General features: G+C 35.7%; 1 long non-coding RNA gene across 2 annotated transcripts in view; it reads right to left on the bottom strand.

Annotated features, from left to right (window-relative positions):
* Positions 1 to 1,296: 1,296 nt before the first annotated feature.
* Positions 1,297 to 9,204, bottom strand: part of LOC308067290 — a 52,662-nt gene continuing 44,754 nt past the window's right edge. For both annotated transcript variants that reach the window (XR_013929514.1, XR_013929515.1), the window contains one exon: positions 1,297 to 9,201. This is a non-coding gene — a long non-coding RNA (uncharacterized lncRNA). The remainder of the gene's footprint in view (positions 9,202 to 9,204) is intronic.

Here is a 9,204-nt window from a genome sequence, read left to right as displayed (position 1 = left end):
AGAATGAAAAGATGGCATTTTGCTGCTGTGGAATGGTAATAATGATATGCACAATGGAATCTCAAGTCCCACTTCTTGAATAAGTTTTGCCTCAGAAGAGCTCGAAAATTACTTGACAAGAACAAATAATGGTAAACATGAAGTGCTTTTCAGTGAAGTTGGAAATGCTTTGAAATAAATCTTTCTTGACACATGAAAGTAGGGGAACACATGAAAGAATTTCAATCCAATGCTAAGTTCACTCAGAGCAGTTTTCAATACTAGCACCTTAATACTAGTACTAGTGACTTAATCTTCACAAAGTTCTTGAGGATTTTTTTTCTGGGAATGAGGGAAGGGAAGGGAAGGGGAGAGAAAAGAGAAAAGAAGAGAAGAGAAAACTATATGTGGGCTGCATCATCCCAAATACTTAAAGCTAAATATGTTACATAAGATGCAAACTAAAAAGAATGAAAGTTTCTGACATCTCATATACATTTTTATACACAAGTCTGTGACTGCTGCGGGGAGGGGGGGTTAGAAAAGTTTGATCTTTATTCTTCTGGAGTTTGAATTAACATCATCTACTTAATTTGGCTTGGGCGAGGAGTTAGAGGCTTCCCCAGAATGCAGAGATATTCCAACAGGCTTCCCAGGGTATCAGAGCACATATTTCAGCATGTCTAAACCTAAACGGTATACATCATAAACATAATAAATAAATATAATTTGGTGATTAAATTTAGAAGTAAATATAATTAGAGAAGTGCTTGAAAGTGTCCAGCCTAAGTGACTATTAGTGTTTTCCAAGCTGAATTTCTGTGTTTCTGTGAGTGCAGAACTTTGAATGAATGAGTTTCTACGTCTCATCATCTTGTCATGATTATCAAATAGAGGCCATGGTAAAAAAATGGAATTGGAATTCAAACCTTGAACAAGGCACAGATACATGCTTTGCTACTGCCATCTTACTTCAGCTTTCACCATTCATCTTTCACCATTTTGAAAGAAAATATTGAGCACTTCTTGGGGAGTGCTGAGCACCTGGACTGCCCCCAAACCAGGACTCAATATACTGTGGTATCATAAGGCAGCAGTTTCTTGCTAGAAGTGCTCAGGACTATCAAGATCAGGGCCTACATTGTCCTGAAATAATTTGATTCCACATAGTGCTAAAAATTAGAGTCCAACCCGAGGAAGAAAAAGGAATATGGTAGTAATAAAGAGTTTGGTTGATAAAGGCTAATAACACTGCTAAAACAGCCTTAAACTTTTACAAGGCCTTCAACTAATTTTTTTTTTTTTTTTTTGGGGGGGGGTGTGGTGTGCGAGAAATCAAACAGTAACAGATTGTTCTGTGAGTGTCACAATCAAGGAAACTTGGTTTTCTGTGGATTTATATATTGATAGATACTCTTAGCTCAATACCTCAGGCTCCTACCTACATTTTACATCATGTTCTTGCTCACAACACTTTCTATAGCCTATAGAGCCATGCCACTAATGTATTTCCTGTGTCTCTGCTTCTGTCCTGGATACCTTCTGGCTATTTTTTCCTAAAAGATATGCCTGAGTTTAAACAAGAATTTGGTCAGTCAGAGAAATTATCCTGCATAGTTAACAGAGTAAGACTAGATAATCATAATAGTCCATCTGAATCATAAATTTCTGAATTGATAAATTTGGTCACTAAAACACGTCATTCTTCCAGTAAGATCGATTGTAACTGTCACAGAAACTAAAAGTGAAAAGTAAGAAACTGGAAATATTTAAGAAAGGGAATTTATCTTCTATATAAAACCAATTTATTTTAGTCACATACATTATAGAATGCAAAAGACAAACTTTGCTCTTGGACCTGTAAGGAACTACTGAACCCTAAAATTACCTGAAGAAAATTTGCAAATATAAACTCCCCAGAAAAAAACAATTTTCTAAGGAAGGAAGTTAGGAAGAACAAGCATAGAAAACCCTTATGAATGAACACAAATATAGAAAGTATTATTTTCAGATACTCATGAAAAAAACTAAAACAACAAATGAGAAACATTTAAAACGATAGCTCAATGTGTACAAAAATATTTCTGCACTTGAAAAAAAGAAATTAAACATAATTATAGAAAACTTACCATTTCTTACCCTGTTATATTTTTAGAAGAAGAAATAGTGGATTTATGTAGATATAAATTCAGAAGTTACGAAGGAAAAAAGATGCTAAATTAGTAAAAGCCAGTAAAGAAAACACTTTTCCAGAAAATGCCTCAAAGTAAATCAGTCACTGAATTATGCCATACATTATCAATAGATACTTAAAATAAAAAGCCACAAAACAATTAGCAAAAAGTAGGCAGATTACAAATGTATTCTCTGCTGAGTGATAGCAATTAAGAGCATACTTTAAATTTATACTGATTCAAGGAATCAGAGGATAAAATCCTGGAAGCACTGAAGTTGGTGGCAAGTTGCTATTGATTTCAATGGAACAAGGATTGATCATTTGCTTTATAGTTTTCATGAAAGGCACCTTTATTACATTAAATTTAATCTTTGGCATAACACAGCCATGGAATTTAAACAGAGAGAATACCCAAAACACAAAGAGAAAGATAGAGTGCTTCCCACTGACAGGTTATAGCCCTATTTTTGATGAAACGGCAAATGAAAGAAATAAAAAATGGAAATAAAGACAACAATAATATAAATCTAGCTGCTCTTTAGTTATGGCAGTGTGCATAGCTTCAGGTTTGTATCCTTTAAAGGATTTAAAAAACATATAAAAACAAATAACAATTCCGCAAATACACAAGCTACATATTTATAAAAAAATACTTCCTTAGGAAGTATTAGAGAATGAAGATTGCGTCTTCAAAATCTACAAATTCATCATAGATTATACTGATGACAGAGATGACACGGAAATGAAGAACTGTGAAGGTGGTTAGAGCAAAGAATAGTCTATAAGGCCTCCCAGCTTCCACTGTCAGTTTTACCACTTTATTTTTTTGTGCAGCCTTTTGCACGTGCTCTCCATTTTTGTAACACACTAAAGAGTCTATTATCACCTGGGGTTTTTTGCTTTTGGTAAGTGGAAATAAAACCTAAATTCTTTAGTTGAAGTTACAAGATAAATACAAGAAAAGCTTGCATCCTAAAGCTTTTTTTCCCTGAATGTACCCTGACCCACACTCTGTGTAAATCCGTAGCCAAAACCAAAGATCGACATATGCAAACCTGAGATGCACGCAAAAGCGAAGGGCTAGGTTTTTTGTGCTTGTGACCATCAATAACTGCCCTTGATGAATCCCAAAGTCATTCATGTACTCTGTATGACAGTTGAGAGCAAGATTTGTGTTAAATATTCTATTAATTAATATGTAATACAATGGTAAATGAAAAATGATCCCTCTCCCACTAGAAAAATATAGATTGAATGAAAATAGATTTCAATAGCTGAAGTGTGTACTGAAAAAAAACGCAAGAGAATGTGGATACATGAAAGTGTATTTTGATCAAAACATGGCATTTGATAATACCTGATATAATAATACATGACATAAGATGCACTGGGATGTTCTTTGTAGTAATCAATCAGTGACAAAAAGCATTAATCATTTCTCTCTCTCGTAGATACTGGAAAGCATTTTTAAAGAGAAACAAATAAAAATTCATTTAAAAAAAAATCTGCATTATTTCTCCAACATAGCATCTTCATTTTGTTTGGTCAGTGATTTTTTAATTAAACTAATGAAGATGACCTTCATAAAACTTTGAATGAACAACAGTGCTTCTTGGTATGGCCAGCAGTATTTTGTTCATGAGTATCATAGTTTATTGCTAAAAGCCACTGGAATCTAAAATAAGAACTTCTGAAATATGTTCTGTTTGTTCAGCATGCAGGCAAAGAGTATTTTCCTAGACATCAAGTAACCTGAAAAGGAGTTTTCACTCGAGACAGCTACATACTACAAAACTGAACATCCAACAAGCTCTATCTACTCCTTTCTTTGTTACTATTGGAACAACAGGTACTACGGAGTCACGTAGTATCTTTAAAAATTAAGGGATATTATTCTATGTAAACAAAGAACACCAGTAAATTTCTGAGTTATAAAAATGGTTTTGAAGAGAAACCGTATCACTTTATTCAACTAAAGGAAAGACCTGTATATTCTATAATCAGTCAGAGACTGACTAAGAACAAAGTATCACAATAAAATTACACGATTAATTTGTACATATCAGATTTCTGAATATTATCCTTAATGAACAAATAACTCCAATTACTTTACGGAACATCTCTTCTTTTTTACCATCCAGTTCAATTTCATCCCCAGAAAGCTTAAGGACTTCATGTAAATGCCTTGATCCCCTTAGGATGAATTTCTGTTTGTTTGTTCTAAAATACTTGCTAGTTCCCAGTCAGTTATGAAGCAGAGAGAAACAAATACACAAACAAAGAAAACGATCAAAGGGATCTCACACAGTTTGTTTTAGGCAAATGCTATTGGCTCTGGCAGAAAAAATAAAATAATTGTGAGTGTTCTTACAGAAACCAATGATAAAATGCTTAAGCAGACCCCTATAACTGTGGTTTTTGCACAGAAACTGTTCTGAATAAAAAGCAAAACCAACACAACATCAATTCATGCAGGTACTTCTTGTGATCAGTGGACATTCTATATTTTATTTTACTTCTAAACAAATCATCCAGGATAGCTGAAGAACAACCTTGCATATTCTGTTTCTCTGCCTTCTCAGAAGCAGTTCAGAAGACAGACTAGACCCTGAAATAAGCCAGGTTTTTACTGATCTACTCCTCTGTATCAAGCCATGTTAGCAAGCAATTCTAATCACAAGTAAAGTAAAAGAACTTCCACTTCAAAAGGTTATTTTGATACAACTGTGGCTAACTCAATTTGTTATAAAGTGGCTATTTATAACGTGTGTAAGCAAAAAAACACAGCAGGATGTGGGTTATTGGGAGATAACCACATGCCCAGTGGCTTTGCTTTTATACTCATAAATATGCATTTTAAGATGATCCTTTCTCATTGAAGTCAGTGACAAAACTCCCACTCATTTCAGTGGGAGCAGACTCAGGCCTTAGTGCAAGAAATACATAAGCTGCTGTCATCTTCTGGTTATGGAAACCTCATGGAAACCCATGGGATTCTTAAGAAAATTCAGGACCAAAGTACACAGATTGAAGTCATTTAGTTTGTACTAATAGGACGGGAGGTTCTTTGTAATCATGCTTCAGCTGAACAGAAATCAGAGCGTCATCTGTTTGAGACTAATAATATTGCAATACATTCTTTCATCTCAGAGTGAAACAAAAGCTCAAATTCCTATTTATTGTGTTCAATAGAATATTCTGAAAAAAATCCAGTGCAGAAATAAGGAAATAATTTCAGCATTTTCACAACTGAAATATTTTCATATGGCCAAACCGAAGTGTTTTGCTTAACACGTAGGTCATGTGTCTTTGATGAAGCAGCATCCATCTCATTTGAAAACTGAGTTTGGCCAAGAAACACTAGCCCACAAGAGGGAACATGGGTATAAGACATATATAGCAAAGCAGCTGCAGAGAGATATGCATTTCAGTATGTGCTGACTTAAAATGAAACGTTTCAGATTAGTTCAGCAAACCAGAATGTTTGGTTTCGTATTCAGCTAACTGGAAGGAATCTCTTTTTTTTTCTTGGTTTTCCTGAAGGGAAAATGGAGGGAGTCTCAAAAAAAAAAAAGCTTTCTCCTGTGGAAAAAGAAAGTTGATATTGCAACACTATATTTTTTCTATATGGAGAAAAAGAAAGCCCAAAACATTTTGATACCAAGTCCTCAACTAGCTCTAAGGTATATGAAACCCTGTAATAGTTGTGCAGGCCAGACCTGTTGGTAATAAGACCCAAAATAAGTTGTTTCTTGACTGCTGCTTAGAAGATTTTACCAGGCTAATGAAGATGCAAGGTTGGTTTTTTTCATGATGACTTTTTTTTTGTGTGTGTGTGTAAGCAAGATGAAATATGCCAGGAACTTCTTTTTAATGGGCAAGAATTTAGATGAAGTAAAAAACTAGAAAAGCTGGAATTAATTAGCACTTTTTTAGAGGTGTTAGATGGTCAGGCACTGACTTGGAGACCTTTCTATGGTAAGAGATCCTAGTGTAAATTTTTCAGGTAATTAGCAGGCAATATAGCAAAAGCTTGCATTTCCATGACTACTGCTGTGATTCATGTATCTGACCAATGGCTAGCAAAAGAACTTGTGTCCCAGGGACTGTAAATCTACTGTCAACAATTAGTGTTAAATATATTTATAGATAATCTGAAAGGTCAGAAGAGAAGAAAAAGAAGAAAAGATGGACTTTTCATTTGGTTATGCTCTATATCCCAGTGAAACAGGGAAGACGAATTCCTTGCACTTTGCAGCTCCTTAGGATTCTTCACTACAGTAGCATCATATTGGCTGCATAATTTGTTTTTTTAAAGGCTATCTAGATCTTAGTTCTATTTTGTTTTTCTTAAATGAACCCTCTCCTCCTTTGTATACCTCTCCATTACAAACACCTCAAAAGAATTGAGTTGATCATTCGGAAGTATGAGGGAAGAAGTAAAAATATCAAAACAATCAGACAGCTTTGCAGCCACCAAAATTTGCAGGTACTTGATAGCTGGACAGCACTGCCTCTATTAAATTCCATTAGAATTCACTGACTGTGTCTGTGCATCCTGGAAGTAGAAGGCTGCCACATCATCAGGGGTTTCCCTAGCAGAAAGTGTTACATATGAATTTTGTTTGGACACTTGTGTGAGAGATTGCTGCTTAACAGCAATGTAGATATGTGCTTTTCAAGTGCAGCCTGCAGAAGGTGGATTTCAGGAATAAAAGTGCAAATACATGTGTGTGTATGTGCTTATGTCTAAATACAGGAAACAGGAGTATCAGGTTGAAATAATGAAGGATAAATCAAACACCCGTGGGTTGTTTTCTTCAACTGCTTTTTTACAATTTATCTTCACTTTTCTGGAGGCTGGTTATGAAAAGTATAAAAGTTGATTGCCCAAATAAATTTATGCACATGATTTCAATTATGGATGAAGATCCTTTATTCCCTTATTGGGAATACAAGAAGTTAATTAAAAAAAAAGTCAGAAGTTTTAGATGATATCACTGTTAAAGATTATTCTCTAATCTTGGTCTGGAATACTGATGCAATTGTTTCAAAAATCCTTATTCACACAACTAGAGGACTTCCTAATATAGGAGGATGGTGCCAGGTGAGGTGTAACAGCATTCAGCCTCTTGTTTGCTGTAGTATAAATGATACAGTTAGTAACAGTACTTGTAATAAATCTAGCTATGCCACTTAGTCTAAGGATAAGTACACTACAACTTAGAGCTAGGTTAAAAAGTGCAGAAAAAACCATTTGTCGACAGTCAAGTAATCTCTCTGTGTAATTATGCGTCAGCTAGTTTTTGCACTACATTCAGATTTCTTTGTTCTTTGGAAAATGCTACTGGACAAATTATGTTTGGTCAGTAAAGAAACTGGGGAAATTATTGTATGGAAATAGCTACATCAGTCTACCTAGAATAAAATTAATGTGACATTCAAACCAACAGGGAGAAAACCTAGTATCTTAAAAATGTTTCATAAGCTATTGCAAAGTTATTTCTCATGCCTTGGCACTTCTCTGTTTCAGCCAAAACTGAAATCGGAAATGCCAAAATACTGTGATAAATGCTGTTCCTGCACTACAGCTGACCTGAATGAAACAAGGAAGTACTGCAAAATCACAAGACTGTTTTTGAGAGATTGCCACCTAATTTGCAGACTGGAGAAGTTTGGATGAGATCAGGTAAACTCTGGAAACTGCTAAACTTCTGGATGTATATCTGAACTGAACTGCCAAATCTTTGTGCATTGTCCTTTACTGATGTCCACAGTTGGTCGAGATGACTATAAATAAAATAATTTTACTTTGGAAAAGAATGGAGGAAACACAACATACCACACAAATCAGACATTTGCTTGCATTATCCTTCAAATTAAAACTGTACCATACATCCAATTGCACTGATTATAGTGATTTAAATAAAGAGTATGTCCCTGAAGTCACTGGAGATAAACTGGTTCAACTGGGAGGAGGTTTCCACCATATCTGTTCATGACATGTATTTAAACTGCAGACATACTGGGCCTTATTCACCGATGATATAAACTTCCATTGCTTCAATGATATTTCATTAGGGATAAAGCTGATCCACTAATCTTAGCTTGACTCATCTTTCTTTTTAATTGCTGGCTTCTAATTTTGCACTGGCACAGCTCATAGTGGTGGCTCCGGGTTGAAATGGTGTTTATAGTCATGGTGGCTTAGCCTTTCTCAGCTGTACCTGTTGTTTAGCTACAAAGCAAAGCTTGACTTGCACATCTAGTATGGTTACTATGTAATTTAAGGATTGAAAATGGAAGTTGTGACCTGGTTTTCCTCATTAAAGAAACAGATGTGTTGAAGGTTGTCATGAGTTCTCACTAGGAAGTGTTAAGCATTTTATGAAGCTTTAACAATTTTTGTGTATTTTTCATCAACTTGAAGTCTGAAAATGAACAAGCACTATGAAGAAGATGTTCTTTTTTCTTTAAACTTTTAATGTGTGTAACCTAAGGAAATAGGTATGGGAAAATACCTCTCTTACGTACTTAGTTTATGAAGTCACAGAGGGTGGGAACTTTCAAGGAACCAAATCGAAATGACACAAAAGTCAGGAAATGACCCCTGCGATGGGATTTCAGAGGCGACAGATTAGAAACCATGTCTTCTTACAACTTCTGTAACTTTGGAACATACCATCCCAGCACACAGTTGGGGTGATGGAACCAGCCACCTGAGCTCTAATGAGCATTAGTTTCATTAAGTACAATCCCAAAGGATACGTGTCTGTATGTAAAGGCCAGGGAAACAAAAGCAAGTCACAGTTGACTCCTGGGGCTTACGCCGGTGCTGAAAAGGAAGTCTTCATCCTGCTGGACTAATTCAGGATGCCAAACGGGCGTCCTGGGGGAGTTTTGTTCAGGCAGCAAATCCCGTGTTGGTCAGATAGCATGCTCCAGCCAGCCTTACCGTGGCCAGAGAGTGGTGCGGAAGGGAAGCTGCTTTCCATGCTGAATGGCGCCTTTGTTCACCACGCTGCAGCAGTTACATTCTGCAGGCCCTG

This window comes from Falco punctatus (genome assembly GCF_963210335.1).
Source record: "Falco punctatus genome assembly, chromosome: 7".
Taxonomy (NCBI): domain Eukaryota; kingdom Metazoa; phylum Chordata; class Aves; order Falconiformes; family Falconidae; genus Falco; species Falco punctatus.
This window is presented reverse-complemented; position numbering and strand designations above follow the sequence as displayed.